Source organism: Myotis brandtii, unplaced genomic scaffold, assembly GCF_000412655.1.
Source record: "Myotis brandtii unplaced genomic scaffold, ASM41265v1 scaffold140, whole genome shotgun sequence".
NCBI lineage: Eukaryota > Metazoa > Chordata > Mammalia > Chiroptera > Vespertilionidae > Myotis > Myotis brandtii.
In genome coordinates, this window is record NW_005355000.1 from 551,881 (window position 1) to 559,498 (window position 7,618).

At 45.5% G+C, this 7,618-nt stretch overlaps 1 long non-coding RNA gene across 1 annotated transcript in view; it reads left to right on the top strand.

Moving 5' to 3' along the window:
* Positions 1-7,132, top strand: part of LOC106725166 — an 8,217-nt gene extending 1,085 nt beyond the window's left edge. Inside the window, exons 2-3 of the long non-coding RNA XR_001361036.1 lie at positions 4,007-4,141; positions 6,085-7,132. This is a non-coding gene — a long non-coding RNA (uncharacterized LOC106725166). The remainder of the gene's footprint in view (positions 1-4,006; positions 4,142-6,084) is intronic.
* The last annotated feature ends 486 nt before the right edge of the window (positions 7,133-7,618 follow it).

Genomic DNA, 7,618 nt, shown 5'->3' on the forward strand with positions numbered 1-7,618 from the left:
AGGCCGCCTTCCCCACCCTCCATCCTCGGAAAGAGGGGATGAAGGACTTCACGGAGGTGGACGATTCTAAATCCGAAGGGACCTTGGAGATTATCTATGCTAAATCACATGGAAGCTTCTAGTAAATGCCTGTCTGGGGCCTTTCCGCGGCGATTCCGGTGCTGTTGTGTGGAGGCGGCTGGGGAAGACTGTGAAGCTCTCCGGGTGATGTCAGCGAGGCTGGAGTGCTGACAGCCCCAGCCCCAGGCCAGGCAGGAGGGGAGGAGACCCCTGGCTCCGAAGGGCGCCAGTGCTACCTGGGGGCTCCGAGGCAGCTTTCCCCTGCGGCAGAGCCAGAGCAGGGAGGCAGCGGCCTTAGGGGAGCTGTGCACCCAGCACACCCGGGGCGCTTGCTGCACTCACTCTCACCGCCCCCACCCCCTGGCTCCACCTGCACCACGGAGGGGATCTTTGGTGGAACCCAGCACACAGATGTTGAGAAAGCCTGGGCCGTTTTGACATCTAAGAACACCACTAGCCTGGTGGAAAGGCCGCCCACATGGGAGCTAGGAAAGCTGGGGTTCAAATCTGGGGTCCATCAGGTACACACTGTGGCTGCTTGGTCAAGTACTGTGACCTCGCTGAGCCTCAGATACTTCGTCCACAAAAAGGGACCCAGCTGCAAGCTCTCCCTCCTTCAGGCATGCGGCTCAAGTCACTTCTCCGTGGGAGTCCAGGCTGAGCTTCCCCACTGCCCCTCAGACACACTGACCCCAGAGCACCCCCAACTTCTCCTTTATAACACGGACCATCCCATAGTAGGTTTAATAGGTGGGTTTTGAGTGAATGAATACATAATTGATAATGATTAACTATATGTGGAATGATTCCTCACTCTGGTGTCAGCCACCAGCATTTAAGTTCGATGAGAAAGGACTGATCTGTCATGTTTGTTGCTGCAGCCACAGTGCCCGAGTGCACCTTGCACTCAATAGACTTTGCAGAACAAACAAGTGGCTGTGCAACAAATGACTGATAGTAATGAAGCACCTGGCATGTAGCAAACATGCATCAAACTTTGGCTGTTATAAATGTCGACATAAGAAACATGCAAACCTGTAAAGAAGTTTTTATGAGTTTATTTGAGCCAAACTGACAGTTGTCAGGAAGCAAAAATCTCAATGGATTGAGAAAATGTTCCTGACAATGACAGTTTGGCAGCTTATTTTATACACTAGAGTCCCAGTGCACAAATTTGTGCACCAGTGGGGTCCCTTGGCCTGGCCTGCGGGATCGGGCTGATACCAGCTCTCTGACATCCCCCAAGGGGTCCTGGATTGTGAGACGGCAGAGGCCAGGCTGAGGGACCCCACCAGTGCACAATCTGGGCCTGGGAGGGACGCAGGAGGTTGGCCAGCCGGGGAGGGACCACAGGAGGGCTCCAGGGCATGTCCAGCCTGTCTCACTCAGTCCTGATTGGCCAGACCCCAGCAACAAGCTAACCTACCGGTTGGGGCATCTGCCCCCTTGTAGTCAGTGCACATCATAGTGAGCAGTTGAGTGGCCTTAGCATATTATTAGCATATTACGCTTTGATTGGTTGAATGGAGGACCGGATGACCAGACACTTAGCATATTGGGCTTTTATTATATAGGATTAGAATCAAAGGAGGAGCCATAAGGAGGGTTACATAGACTCCATTTTTGGCAAATTAAGGGGGCGAGAGAAAGCAGAGCAGGGAAGTCTCTGGAATTGGATAAAGGTAAAATGGAAAGACACTAATTCTTTTACATTGGTGGGTACAAGAGTTAATAATTCACATTTCAGCACATAGAGATGGTGTTTGGGGAACAAGGTAATAATGAGGGCTCTGTGGTCTCTGCTCTGGTGCTGTGGTTGTGCCCTGAGGAGTCCGGAAAATAGAAATTATCCTGATGTTCCAAAGGTCTGTTGCCTTAGATGTAGAAAGACAACAGACAGGCTCACGTAAGGTAAAGAGTGACCGTTGTCAAGGAAGCTACAGGCCTAAGACTTACTTAACTACTTGTTATGACCTGCTTTTAATTAGGAATTATGTTCAGACCATCCTATATACTTTCAGTTTGTAAGGTTTCATATTGGGTGGAGGGAAGCTAGGAAAAAGTGGCAGGCTGCCTTTGCCCACTAAAATGTGCTAGAAACCCAACTGGTTCATGCACACTCCCAGCCTCCACTGATGCAATCCACGTGCACACACACATACACACACATTTGCAGACTGTAATGGCTATTCACATGGTGTTCCTTGGTTCTCTCTTGAGAATGTTTTAGATCAGGGGTCCTCAAACTACGGCCTGTGGGCCACATCAAATACAAATATTGTATTTGTTCCCGTTTTGTTTTTTTACTTCAAAATAAGATATGTGCAGTGTGCATAGGAATTTGTTCATAGTTTTTTTTTTAAACTATAGTCCGGCCCTCCAACGGCCTGAGGGACAGTGAACTGGCCCCCTGTTTAAAAAGTTTGAGGACCCCTATTTTAGATCATAAACTCTTTGAGGGTAGTAACTATAGTTTTGGCTCCACAGTAGCTAATGACAGGTTTGTGGAGGCAACACTGTTTAGATCATAAACTCTTTGAGGGTAGTAACTATAGCTTTGGCTCTCACAGTAGCTAATGACAGGTTTGTGGAGGCAACACTGTCTTGATCCCAGCACCAGTCAAACATACACGTGATGGGGCCAAACACTGGTGATGATATCCGGATGTCCCCATTGGCCACCATGCTGTGATCTGGGGGAAGTTGGCAACTGGTAGGACTCAGAGTGGAGGTGAAATTCACATTCTTGGGGAAGGGAATTCAGAATGAGTCTAGGGGTAGATGTTTCTGGAAATTATTCTGGGTGATGCCTTGTCTCTCTCTCTACATTAGCATAGAAATCAAGAGCTTCTCAAATTTTCACTCTAATAGCTTTTGTTTAGTTAGAAGTTACTGTGCCTCGGATGCTACACCATGTGCTTTACAGACATAATTTCATTTAATTCCTTTTACTCTGAGGGTTCATAATCAGCATTGTCAGTATCTTACAGAGGAGAAAACTGAGGCTGGGATTAATTTGCTAAAGGTCACAAACACCAGTACAAGAAAAGACCAGCACTGGCAGCAGCCCAACCAGATGATTCCAGGGCCTTAATTCATTCAAAAAATATGTATTGAGCACTATTATGTGCTATGTTTGTTTTCTAGTGGCAAAGAATATATTATAAAAGTCCATGCTTTGTAAACGTAGGTTCTGTCAGGAGGAGACAAACCATAACAAATAACAAATCTAAACACTAAGTAAATCATGTGATCTGCTAGGAAGTGATAGTGAGAAAAACAGGGCAATGCCAAAAGGATGGGGGATGGGCTGGAACTATGTAAGGGCAGGGGGAAGAGTCTGTGATGCAGGTTTGCAGTTTTACGTAGGTGCTCAGAAAGGCCCCAGTGATTAAGTCACATGGGGAAAGAAGGAAAGACTTTAAGAAGGTCTAAATTACACTATGTTCATTCTGCTTCCCTAACACGAATGGATGAATAAGTGAGTACAACCACTACCAAGTAAGTACCTGCTATGGGTCAGGTGCTGCGCTAAGCACTATATCCACAATTTCCCATTGAATTTTCTTAATGATTCTATCACAAGAGCAACTTTGTTTTTCAGATGAGGAAACTGAGGTTCAGAAAGGATAAGAATATTGCTCAAAATTATTCAGTTAATAAATGATGGGGCTGGGATTTCAGCTTGACTCCTTCAACTCCAAATCCCCTGCTCTTTGACCACCACCATGCTGACGAGAAGTGGGGAACTTGGGGGCTTGGACAGGGAGGCATGGCATTGAGCCCCCCCTGGTCACTCCCTCAGGGGCAAGGCTGCTCTCCTGCTGGGGCTGGGTGTTCACAACTGGAGGTGCCACAATTGACCTATGTTGTTCCCTCCATGTAGCATCTGCCTTGTATGTCCTCCTGTTTCCCCACATGGTTTTGAAATCTACTTCTTTAACAGTTAGAGCAAACAGATGTGGAGAAGCAATTCCTGAAGAGATAGACCACTGGCATATGTCAGAACACATGTGGTTTCTGGAAGCTTCCCAGGGGGCTGCTTTTTCACATAGGAACAGTGGCACCCCAGCCACTAGAGGTAAGAAGCTAAGCATCTTTCTAGGGTGCTTTTGAAGGAACCAGTCATAGACTTGACAGTCTTGTTCTTGACTTGGCAAGCGTGGCTTTCATGAATGATCTCCCCCAAGTCTTACCTAATCTCCTCACACTGCAGTTTCTCTTTCCAATGGAAATTAGGATCTCAATGGTCTAAGAGGACGTTACTTGCACAATACAGCTCTCTCCAGCCTGTAATGTATTTGTCTCACAAGGGTAACAATGCAGTCTTGTCCAATGACATCCACTTGGACGTCTCTGAGCAAAAGAAGTGGGTCTCTTGAGACTGAGGCGTGAATGTAAATGACTGATGTGTGAGTATTTGAAAAGTTAGGAGCATCATGGAAATACACTTCGGAGATAATAAGGAAGAGGAGGAAGGATCTTTTTTTCTGGTCAGCCCAGAGTTTCACAGCCTCAGTCTACCCTTTGATCCCAAGCCAATTCCAAAGCATTGATTCTGTGCTTTGTACCCACGGTACATACATATATTGAATATTTAGATATAACAATAGCAACTAGTATTCATTAACATTTTTATGTTCCGAAAACACTGACTTGTTTAATCTCATTCAAGTGACAAAACAATCCAGTTAATGGACTGTGGTGATTTAAATCTTTTTTTCCAAATGAGAAAACTGAGGCAATAGAAGTTCAATGGCTTTCCAAGGTCAGAGATGATGAATGACAAGAGCGTAACTCAAGCCCAGGTGCCCTGAGCCAAGCTGTTATATTTCCGTCTTGACAAGGGATGGATGTTTAGTACCAGATGCATTCAGAACACTAACAGTATGATCACAATCTACCTGTTTCTGTTTATTCAGGGTCCTTTCTGTCTCTCTCCCTTCCTCCCTCCCTCTTTCTCTCTCTTTGTCTCAACTTAGATTATTTCAGGGTGAAATGTGCAGAAAAGCTTCATTGTAAGGTGGCTTGATGCAGGCATTCTGCATATCTGGGGACCTAGTGTGGGTTCTTGGCTTCACACAGGAAAGAATTCAAAGACGAGACAACACAGAGTCTAAAATGAGAGTGAGTTATTGGTGAAGAAGTGGGACAGAGAGTGGGCTACACCACAGACCAAGCAGCCCCTCTTTAGTGACATTTCCTTCCTTTATTAAGGTTAATTTAATCAGGGGTAGGCATTTGATAAGGGGGGAGAGGGATGTTCAGGATTTTTCTGGTAAACGGTAGAGATTTCTGGGAAGAGCTCCACTGGCCATTTTGTGTCCTTATGTGGGCTTTCTGTTTATGGGGTGTGGGGTGAGCTGTTTAGCATACTTATGTATTACAGTGAGCACATAATGAGCCTGGGGTTACCATAAAGTGAAATTAGTCACCATGTTGGATGGAGCTGATCTCTGTGGGTTTTAAGCCATAAATCTGGTGGGGGATGGGGATGGTCTTACTTCCTTGTTGACAGTTCCTATACTATCGATCGCAGCTGTTTCACCACATACACAATCTCAGTCTCATCTACAGTGTGATCCTGTGTTAGAGACTCCAAGAGAGACACTGTAATGAGACCTTAGTGAGGTGCTCTGGGGCTCTGAGCTGGCTACATGCCCTGGTACCTCACAGGAGGTAAAATTCTCACTCAGAGCAGCATCTAGCAAGGCCTCCCATGACCCTGTGGGCCCACACAGAGGGAGAGATGATCCAGGTCATGCAGAGTCAAGGCCAGCCCCTCATCCCCCAAGGCTCTTCCTGGTGAGTCCTTTACATTCGTCACACTGTGATGTATTTGTCCAATATCCGTCTCCCCTTGACTGTGCTATGTACAGCATAAGGACCAGGAGGACAATGTTTGCCTTGCTAACCACCATCCCCTTGGTTCACAGCACAGTCCCAGGCACCTGGTAAGGACTGGCAAATATGTGGAAATGAAGAATTGATGGAGTAACAATAGCCTAATGTCTTTTTCCCTAGGAACACTGCGTTTTGAAAGAAGATTCTAATCAAAGAAGATTCTTACCTCATTAGAATTCACATGGAAGGAGTTCCACATGGAAGGCCCGGTCTGGAGTAAGTGTGAAAAGTGCATCTTTCCAGCGTTTCTCAAATGGTACCCCATCATATGCCTTGACATTCAATCAGTCTCATCACCAAAACCAAGAGTGGCTGGACCTCAAAGAATGGGAACTTTGAGGAAGCTGAGAAAAAAAGCCTCTGGGATGTGATTTCACTTCACCCAAACCTCCTGTGAGCCTCTGGTTACTCTCTCCTGAATGCAAGGCCTACAAAAAGCGGTGTTGAGTCGCAGCCTGGAAGGCTGAGTTCTTGTAGGACAAAAATAATCCCAATCAACTGCTGGCCCTGCTGGGTCCATCTGTTATTGGAATTAAGTCCTTCTTTTCATTTTATTCAAACTGAAGAAACTTTCTGGCAAGGTGTCAGGTTTCAAACAGAAATGTCAGCCAAGGGCTCGTGAGGCCAAGGTCTGAGCAAACTTGAATCAATTTATGCTTTGGGTAAGAATTCACTTGGAATTTAGTGGTCTGGTGGGTCCATTTGTGAAATGCTCCTCATTTGCAAGTGCTGGACTAAATCTTGCAAGGAGCTGGGTATAAAGTCAACATCAGAGGCCCATGTGACTTCTACCCAATGTGAGGGTTAGCAGTAAATGGGTTGCAGGGCACACTAGAGTGATCTTCCCCAGCATAAGAGCAGAAAAGAACTGGGACATGTTCTAAGTTCTAATTTAAACCTTGCTCTATGTATGAACCAGTCAAAACTAACCCTATTGATGATAATAACAGCAAGAACCTTTAATGAATATTTACCATATACCAGGCTCTGTGCTAGATACCTTACATTTACTGATCAATTAATCCTCTTGATAATTACAAAATGGATTTTATTATTTTCTCTATTTCATAGTTGAAAATAAAACAGAGAAACAGAGCTTCAGAAACATGCACCAGCTTAAAAAAAATAACCCTCACCTGAGGATATGTTTTATTGATTTTAGAGAGAGAGGGAGGGATAGAAAGAGAGAGAAACATTTATGTGAGAGAGAACCATCGATTGGTTGCCTCCCATGGGCACCCTGGCCAGGAATTGAACCCACAACCTTTTGGTGAATGGGACAATGCTCCAACCAAATGAGGCACTCGGCCAGGGCTGCACCAGCTTTTAAGCCAGCAAAGACTAGCATTTGGACAATTTGCCTCCAGAACATCTGCTCTTAATGCTTGTCAGGAACCGACTGGGTAATGAGCCCACATGCAGGAATATAAATAAGCTCACTGCAGGTGTAGCTGAAATATCACACCCCGTACAGCACTTTTCAGAACTCAGACTCCATTTTGGTGTCAAAGATATATAAGCCTCATAGAAAAACTTGATTTTTCCCCCTCCTAGCTCTCATATAAAGAGAAAGCACTAAGATAATTAACTGGAAAATCAAGTCTCCAAGTCTTTGTACCTCATACCAGTACACTGGACTGGCCAACATTCCTCC